We start from the raw sequence: 9,777 nt of genomic DNA, 5'->3' as shown, positions 1-9,777 counted from the left end.
TGGACCAGGCATGCAGAGAGCCATGTAGGGTATATACCCTCAGGTTCAGGTGCATAGGGCACTGTACTTGGCTAACCTGTGCCATGCCATCTATACTGTTGATACCTATGCTAGCTGGAAATGCCCTAGCTGTACTCTACACACCACTGCAAATGTAGGTGTACCTTAAGACATGTCTTCTTGGGTTGGCCTGTCGTTTTCCTTCAGTTTTGATCTTATCCCCATATTGTCAGGCCTGTGCATTACATGACCAAACCTCCTGAGCCTGCGCTCCATTTTTTTTTTTCCATTTATGGGTGTTACTTTGAGCGTGTCTCTAGTATACACATTCCTCACAATCTTTATTGCTTACACCATTTCATTGCTGTGAAACAGATCATTTGCTCGTGTTTCTTTTTTGGTGCCTACTATGCAGTGCCTCACATTAAGACTGGATGGATCACCATTTTATAAACATTGTTCCCTTTTCATCTTATTGGTATCTTCCTGTCACATATTAGATCAGTTTGCTGTGCATTTGAGCCAGGCATTTATTACGCTAGCTCTAATTTCCCTGGCTTCTGGAACCCAGACACTTGAAACTGTATTTATTGATATTCTCTTCCCATCTAGTTTCAAGGATAATTCTTCCATGTTTGCCTTATGTATCATATCCTTTTTTCTTTTGCTTATTTGTGCCCATGTCTCTATACTTAGGTGCTTGTCTAATAATCTGATTGGATCTGAAGAAACATGCATAAGTTCTCTAAATGCATTTCTAATACCCACTTTTATTTCCACTTCAGGGTTTTTTTTACTATCACTCATCAGCATAGTATCTGAGCATTAAAATCAGACTCATTACAGTAGCTAACAGATGCATCACTTCTTTTGAAGTACTTAATATACAACTCTGCATTTTATATACAAAAATACTGAAAATATCACTGCAGAGACAGCATAAATCAACTGCTAGAGAGCTGATTGAATTTAGCTAGTAGTGATGTATACTATTGTTCTAGGTGCTGCTTGTATGCATAACAAGAGAAAAGTCACTGCTCCAAAGGATTTACAAGACAGATGAAGGATGAGGGAAAAGTTCTCCATTTTACATGTGGAGAACTGAGTACTGAAAGATGAAGGGATAGATCCATAAAGGGACTCAAGCATTATAATGCCTAATGCCTTGCAGTAGAATCCTCAGCCTTGAGTAGCTTACCTGTGGTTCCTATACAATGAATGGTGAGAGTTAGGTGCCTACATGGGATTCACAGAAGCTAGCACGTTGAGTGGGGAGCCACCTAAGCTAGCCAATAGGAAATGCTGAGGAAACGGGTGAGGCCTACACTTCATCCCTCAAAAAATACCTATGTGCCTAACTCCATGCTAGAGGCAGATACCCTGTCTCTATTCAGGATTCTCAGCCATGAATCCTCTCCTGGAGTTAGGTGCCTAAGCCAGGTCAGTCCTTTCTCAAGAAAAGCACAACAGCAACCCCCTCCCTGAATTGTAGCCAATAGCCAAGGCAATCACCTGCAATGTAGAAGATCTGTTTTTAAATCCCTGAGCAAGAACTTGAACTTGTCTCTCATACAGCCCAGGTGAGTGACACTCTAGCCCAGTGGTGAGGGTAATCTCTCTGGCATACTTAATAATTATTTGTATAAGTGGACTAGCTTCAGCACCAACAGAAATGCAGGCAGCTATGGACTTTGGGCACCAACAGCATTAGGCAGTAGTTGAACAAGGATTTTTGAGGATCTCCATGGTGCCTAAATCAGGGGTGAACAAACTTTTTGGCCCAAGGTCCACATCTGGGAATAGAAATTGTATGGTGGGCCATGAATGCTCACAAAATTGGGGTTGGGGTGTGGGAGGGGGTGAGGGCTCTGGCATTGGGCCAGAAATGAGGAGTTTTGGGTGTGGGAGGGCACTCCAGGCTAGGGCAGGTGAGTGGGGTGGGGAGGGGGAGAAGCGAGGGCTCTGGCTGGGGGTGTGGGCTCAGAGGTGGGGCTGGAGATGAGGAGCTTGGGGTGTAGGAGGATGCTCTGGGCTGGGACCAAGGGGTTCGGAAGCCAGGAGGGGGATCAGGACTGGGTCAGGACTGGGGCGCGGGGACAGGCTCAGGGGTGCAGTCTCTGGGCGACACTTACCTCAAGCAGCTCCTGGAAGCAGCAGCATGTCCCTCCTCCGGCTCCTACACAGAGGCATAGCTAGGCAGCTCTGCACACTGCCCCATCCACAGGAACCACCTCTTCAGCTCCCATTGGTTGTGCGGTTCCTGGCCAATGGGCGTGGGGGCGGCATGCAGAGTGAAGCCCCTTGGTTGCCCCTATGCACAGGAGCCAGAGGGCGGCCATGCCGCTGCTTCCGGGAGCCGTGGGGAGTGGCCCCTGACCCCGCTCCTTGGCTAGAGCGCCGGAGCGAGGCAATGCCACTTTTTCCGGGAGCCGCGTATAGCGGCCCCCAACCCTGTTCCCAGGCAGGAGCTCGAGGGCCGGATTAGAACAGCTGGCAGGCTGGATGCAGCTCATAGTTTGCCCACTCCTGGCCTAAATGTTGCATTTAGATACCTAAAGTGGCCTTTAAACACCTAAGTCCCTTTGTGGATCTAGCCTGAAGTGACTTACACAAGGTCACACATGAAACTAACTGCAGCAGAAGCAGGAACTGAACCTAGATCTCCAGCATCTTAAACAAGAGCCTAAACCACAAGACCTTCCTACTAAATTGTGTCCATGGTATTTGATTTTCAAAGCTGCAGCTCAAGTGCAGTACTCTCGTTTCTCTTACGTTCATTCAGATCATTGGCTGCAGTTGCTTCACTGTGCATTTTAATTGGGATTAAAGCATTGAATTTAGGACTGAAGAATGCCCACTGAAGCTAAGAAATCGCTCCATATGTATCTGGTTAACAATATCAGCGTCTCCTTACAACTCCTTTCCTCTCAGAAACCTGTCATGCACAGAAATTGGGCAGGATTAATTTTGTAACCAATAGAAATAGCCCTTAAGAAGCTTGTATTTCTAATATTAGGAATGGCCTGGTGGTGGCAGCAGGCAACCTAATAAACCAGTGTTGTATGAATTGAAATTTAATTTTAAAGTTGATATCAGGAGCAACTCTCTCTTAAACACCATTCCAGGCTCTTGATTTTCAATGCTAGTACACGGAGATGAAAGACCCAGAAAATACTTATCCAGAAATGGAGAAGCTTTAAGGGAAGCATACATGCAGCTAACATCTCCATTCATCAAAACACACTGCTCTAAAACAGATGTTAAATAAGTTTTCACTGGGATTTTTTTTTATTTGTACTTCACAGGAAATTAGCATACATTCCTTATTTTCCAGAGTTGTAGGTGCTGTAGAAGAAGCTAGGATAGCAAAAAGAGAAATAATGACATTTTAATTTTGACATCTGTGAAGATACTAGCTGGTGTGGATCTTGGAGTAGGGTGTGGGGTGAAGAATCTCCCTCTAGTTTAAACTTTAAAAAAAAAAAACCCACCACACAACCAAAATTGGGTTAGTTCCTCGGATGTGGCCATGTTCCGCCCAGTGCCAGTGCAGGATATGAAAGAAAGAAGAGGCAAAAGTGACTATGTTTTTACCCCATATCAGGGCCAGTTTGGTCCCAAATGCAAGTCAGAGCAGTGTCAGAGTTTCCATAAATTATGCTCAGCTATAGAAACCCACAAGGCATCATTTTAACAGCTGCTCAACTGTTCAATTTGGGGAAGCCAAGAGAAGGTGGCAAAGAATCAGCTATCCACTTCTACATTACCTAGGAAAATCCTCTATGCCTGGAGAATCCTCAGGTAGCTGACTTTTGGGGCTGCTTTGCTCTGGAAGACTGATACCAAGCAGCCATATTGGAGCCCAGGATTTAAGTTGCTCTAAAATCCAAAACAAGAATTATGATCATTATGACATGTTTTAATTCTAGACGCGGTCATATGTTATTGTTTCAAAAGCTTGAAACAAAACAGAAATCCTCTAATGCAGTCACCTACGTATTTAAAGGCAGGATTTTATGGCAGTATAATTTCTGGATTATAAATGGATTAATAGTTTTGTAAGAGTACCCTATCAAAGATTTAATCAGTCATAGCTGGAGCTCTCCTAGCATGCAAATAATCCAATTTAGAGTTCAGTGCTAAGCACTTTAAACCTTTGTATAATGTACTTCACAAGGGATATTTACATTGACATTCTTTTTACAAGATGTCCACATTTACTTGAAAAGACGAAGAGTGCCTACCTACCCACATACTGCAGTTTGGCAACTAATGTCTTCCCTTCAGATTAAAAAAACCCTCCAATAGAAATTCTTTTAAATACTGTTTTTCTTGCCCTATAATCACTGCTGCATTTTAACAATAAAGAGGAATGTCTTACTTTCCAACCACAAAGGATCCATTAGGCAACAATCATATTTAAGATATGTTAATTCTTAGACATTTTAAAGATTAAATGAACGAACAGAGCTAACTCTTGTAATATTAAGAAAAGTGCATGAATGAAAGCATTGGTACATTAATCTACACCTTTTAGATTTAGGTCATCCTTTATATTCTTTTGAGTGTGTATATGACACACTGCTTTAAAGGTAGTAGTAAAATTTAGGATTAGCACAGGTATGATTACCAGCCCCCCTTTGGCCAGATGCTCAGAAGGTGTAAGTTGTCTCCATTGCCTTCTGCCCCCCGATATGTACTACTTGCAAATTGAACAAAATAGTATTTTAACTGAGAAAGGTATGGTCTGTTGGTTTAAATCTGGGACTGAGAGCCGGGTAGTCCTAGATCTTTCACTTGCCCCCTCTGTGGTTTTGGCAAATCACTCCATATCTCTGCCTCTGTTTCTTCATCTACAAACTGGGAGTGGTATATACCTGCCCCATACGGAAGAGTAATAAACTTTATTACTTTAACTTTAAAAGTATTACTATTTAAAGAGACCTTGGGTACAAGGTGTTCTGTGTAGTATGGTAATTCTAGCACCAAACGGTTTTCACGAAAACATTTGCAAAAATTAATTTAGCAAAATGTGAAACTCACCCCTTTTCTTTACTCCATTCATTGCTGTGAGGTTTGTTTAGAGTCATTATGTGCCATTGAAATGTTAACGTTAAATACAGACATTTTGTTACTAAAAACAAATAAGGAAGTTCCAATGCAAAATACCTACATTGACATGGAATTGATTCTATGTGTATCCCTTCTGCCAGTGTCAATGGCAGCTACAAAAGCTGGGTTCTAAAACAAGTAAGGGTTCTTCTTGGAAAATAACACAAACAACAACTTGAGTGCCCACTCAGAATCTTTGGTTTCAGCTCTGAGAAAAATAAAATAAATTCTCCAGATAAGTGGTTCCTTCCTGCTTGGGAGGACTCTTGAGTTTTGTTTGGAATATAAAACAAAGGGATATTTTAATAAGGGGAAAGGGAACAGACAAAAGAATAGAGCTGGAAAAACTTTGATGGAATCATATTGGAAATAAAAAGTATAAAAAATGGTTTGCAAAATGAGGTCAATTTCACTGGAATTTTGTTTTTGGAAAAAACATGGGAAGAAAGTTCAGACAGCACCAAAACTGCTAGGAGTTTATCCAAAGCCCATCACCACCACTGCCGCCAGCCCAATAAGTGTCCAGGGCTGGAAGTCCAACGTCCTGACTACCCACAGTTCCACCCAGCTGAAACCCTATTCACAATTTGAGTCAGGGCATATGGCATGGCCAGTCCTCTGCTGACCCAGCTCTAGTCCCATCAGAGCTGCTCAGCCTGGTTCCACCCTGAAGCATGACCCTCTAGTCCAGCTCTTGATTCTACTTGCTTCAGCACTGAATAGGTCAGGGTGCAGTAAAACCTGCTCAGCTCCCCTCTGCCAGCACTGCTGTGGAATCTACTCCACTGGTCCAGAATCTGCTTCCCCCTGCTGCCGGTCCAGCCAGTGCTCACCAGAGATGAGCTCGCTCTCTCAGCTGCTGTTCCAGGCAGTACTTGTCAGCTCTACTCCCTGGTCTGATCAAGCCTTGTCTGCAAACTCTTCCTCACAGTCTGAAAACTTTCCAAATGATGGAAATCCACAGCAAACTGTATTCTTAGATAAAGCCCCTACTCCTTTGGCTAAGGGCTTGGCTACACTTGCAAGTTACAGCATAATAAAGGAGCCCCAGGCACACTAGCTCACTACCCGTACACAGTGGCAAGGCACGTAGAGCGCTCTGACCCCGCGGCTACAGCACTGCTGGTACTCCACCTTGGCAAGTGGAATAACGTTTGCTACGACCCCACTGGAACGCCACGGCACCAGTGTGAACGAGGTGTTGCATTACTGCGCTCTGATCAGCCTCTGGAAACGTCCCATAATCCCCTTAAGTCAGGTGGGCAATTTTGTCATTGTTTTTGAATCACTCCAGGAATGCAGATATGCCCTTTGAAAGCTCCATTTCTGACAGCCGGCTGTTTATCTGCTCTGAGACAAAGCAAGCCATTAGTGTGGAATGCTGTGTGTGTGAGAGAGAGGCGGGGGGAGGGGGGGTCTGCTGCTGTCTGAATTTACAAGACAGCATGCTGACATGCTTTCAGCCCCCCAAAAAGCCACAACACACTCCCTGTCACACTCCACCCCACCCCTATTTGAAAAGCATGTTGTAGTCACTTGCATTGTGGGCAGCTATCCCAGCATGCATCGCTCCCAATACTGCTGCAAGGGCCGCAAATGTGGCCATGCCAGTGCATTTGAAGCTATCAGCGTGGACAGACTGCAGCGCTTTCCCTACTGCACTCTCCAAAGGCTGGTTTAACTCAAGGTGCTCTACATCTGTAAATGTAGCCATACTCCAAAACTCTCACCTCTAGAGCAAAAACCTTTTCCCTACCCTGTTGTACCCTAGCTTCATTAGCCACCCTTAGTTCACATCTTGTATCGTTATGGTGACCCCCTCACCCAGAGCATGGTTGGCACAGCTCCTATACCCTTTCTTTAGGCAAGAAAGATAATTTCATATCACATGCATATAAAACAGTTTAATCAAAACAACGAAACCAAACATAGTAGAATTAGTGATAACAATATGCAAATTAAGCTGACCTGAGCTGGTTTTTCCCCTTCTCATCAACAGAGGGTTCCATCTCCTAAATCCTCTGATCATGGGGCTTGCATATTAATTTAAACTCACAAGTAAAAACATGTGTTACAATTCTCTTAGTAAATAACATTCCTACATTGCACATATTTATATTTACATTTCACAGCACAGTCATAAAAAGTTCCAGGTATGAGTTAGGTGTTAGTAGTTAGTTGTTATATAGCTAATTTCCTGACTGCTGAATCAGAACTTGTAACCATCATGCATTAGCTGGAGTGTTCACCTTTCATGAATATCCAGCTTAAAATCAGGTAAGTTGTCTTATTTTGATAAGGCTAGACTAAATTATTTGTAAGGAATTTATTAATCTTTTGTTCAGTACAAGATGAAAGATCATTTGCACCTGCTATATAAGTATGCCCTGAGTTTTCTTATGTTATTTAGGGCAAATCAGTGTCTCACATAAAAACGTTACTGTGAGTGTTTAGTTAAGGCTAAGATGGTTATATTCACAAATAAGGTCCTATATGTTCCATGGAATCAGATATGGTTAGTCATCTCAAATTGTCTTAAGCACCCTATCTAGTATGTTTCCACTAGATAAGAATTAAATTTTTAAGTGAATGTAGTGGTCAGGGGGTGGCATGGATCAGCGTTCATGTCACACTCCCCAGCAGTACCTGGCCCAAGCCGGGGAAGCTAATGATCCAACCAGCAGACCAAATTTGGTGATGAATCCTGGTCACATGCCACCTAAGTCACATTGTGCATATGCTAAGAAGAAGAGTGGTAAGAGAAAGGTAACGGATTGAAAGATCTGGAAACTGAAGTCCTCAGCCAAATGAGTTCATTGCATGTAGCCTCTCTGTTACAAAAAATTTCCCCAGATTAGACAATAATGAAATCCAGTTTTGATTAAATTTCATTCCTCCCAAGAAGAAAAGTAAATCTTTAAACCTTTTTCTCATCTTGCTCTCTGAATAGAATCATCATAGAATATTAGGGTTGGAAGAGACTTCAGGAGGTCATCTAGTCCAACCCCCCTACTCAAAGCAGGACCAACACCAACTAAATCATCCCAGCCAGGGCTTTGTCAAGCCAGGTCTTAAAAACCTCTTTAAGGATGGAGATTCCACCACCTCCCTTGGTAACCCATTCCAGTGCTGCACCACCCTCCTAGTGAAATAGTGTTCCTAATATCCAACCTAGACCTCCTCCACTGCAACTTGAGACCATTGCTCCTTGTTCTGTCATCTGCCACCACTGAGAACAGCCAAGTGCCACCCTCACTCTTTTCTTCTGCAGACTAAACAAGCCCAGTTCCCTCAGTCTCTCATTGTAAGTCATATGCCCCAGCCCCCTAATCATTTTTGTTGCCCTCCACTGAACTCTTTCCAATTTGTCCACATTCTTTCTGTAGTGGGGGCCCCAAAACCGGATACAGTACTCCAGTTGTGGCCTCACCAGTGCCAAATAGAGGGGAATAATCACTTCCCTCGATCTGCTGGCAGTGCTCCTACTAATGCAACCTAATATGCCGTTAGTCTTCTTGGCAATAAGGGCACGCTGCTGACTCATATCCAGCTTCTTAACCACTGTAATGTCCCTGTCCTTTTCTGCAGAACTCCTGCTTAGCCAGTCAGTCCCCAGCCTGTAGCAGTGCATAGGATTCTTCCGTCCTAAGTGCAAGAATCTGCACTTGAACTTCATCAGATTTCTTTTGGTCCAATCCTCTCATTTGTCTAGGTCCCTCTGTATCCTATCCCTACCCTCCAGCGTATCTACCAGGTTATCTTACAAGTCCCTGCCTCAGAGCCAGAGGTTAAAATTTTGAAGAGTGTCCACACACAGGAGTTGTCTGGGTTTAATGTAAATCACCTAAAAAAATCTGATTTAGTTAAACAAGTGCAAACCCTTGTGTGGATAGTTATCAGTATGTTCACAAAGTTGCACCATTTAAATATCAGACCTTTAATTAAACCAGTTCAACTATGTGTGTAGACCAGGCCTAAAACCCACCCTCCTATTTCTGGGCATGATTCCCTGCTATGGTACTCCAGTTTTATGAAGGTGTAACTCTAAATGGGAGTAATGCAGGGATGAATCAGGCCCTTTGATTTTAAGATTGGAAAATGTTCTTATGAAACAATATTTTTCCCTTCTGTATTTTTGTAACTTGTATCACTCTTGACTCTGGATATTTCATTCTAGTGTTCATGTTAGGCACTCAGATACCATGGTGAGGGGCAACACTATGAAAAACAAGTAGACAGATGTTCATGTTATTATTGCAGTATGAAACTGGAATGCAGGTTCTACAAAAACAGAACTGAACATTGTATATATTAGAGATTATCAATGTATTAGGGATAGTTTAAATTAACAAGATCACTTTATAAATGTCATGTCTAAGCACCAAAGAATTCCAGAGAAATGCTCCAGCAAAGAAGTTATGTTTCTTTGGAAAACTATTGCTTGTTTTATTTATTAACATGACCTATATATTAAATAAAACATTATCAGTGATAACACTATGTCTATAAAAATGCTCAGCTAAAATCATATGGTTTGGAATTTTAACCATGGAAAGCTAACGTAGTTACATTTTAGAATCAGAACTACCTCCCTGACTAAAAATGAACTAGGAAGTAAATACACAGAAATAATCTACTGCAGGTGTTCGCAACCTTTTAAATGTA

This window comes from Lepidochelys olivacea, assembly GCF_965140295.1.
Source record: "Lepidochelys olivacea isolate rLepOli2 genome assembly, chromosome: 8".
In the NCBI taxonomy this organism is placed as follows: domain Eukaryota; kingdom Metazoa; phylum Chordata; order Testudines; family Cheloniidae; genus Lepidochelys; species Lepidochelys olivacea.
The sequence above is the reverse complement of the archived record's forward strand: the minus strand, read 5'-3'. Positions refer to the sequence as shown.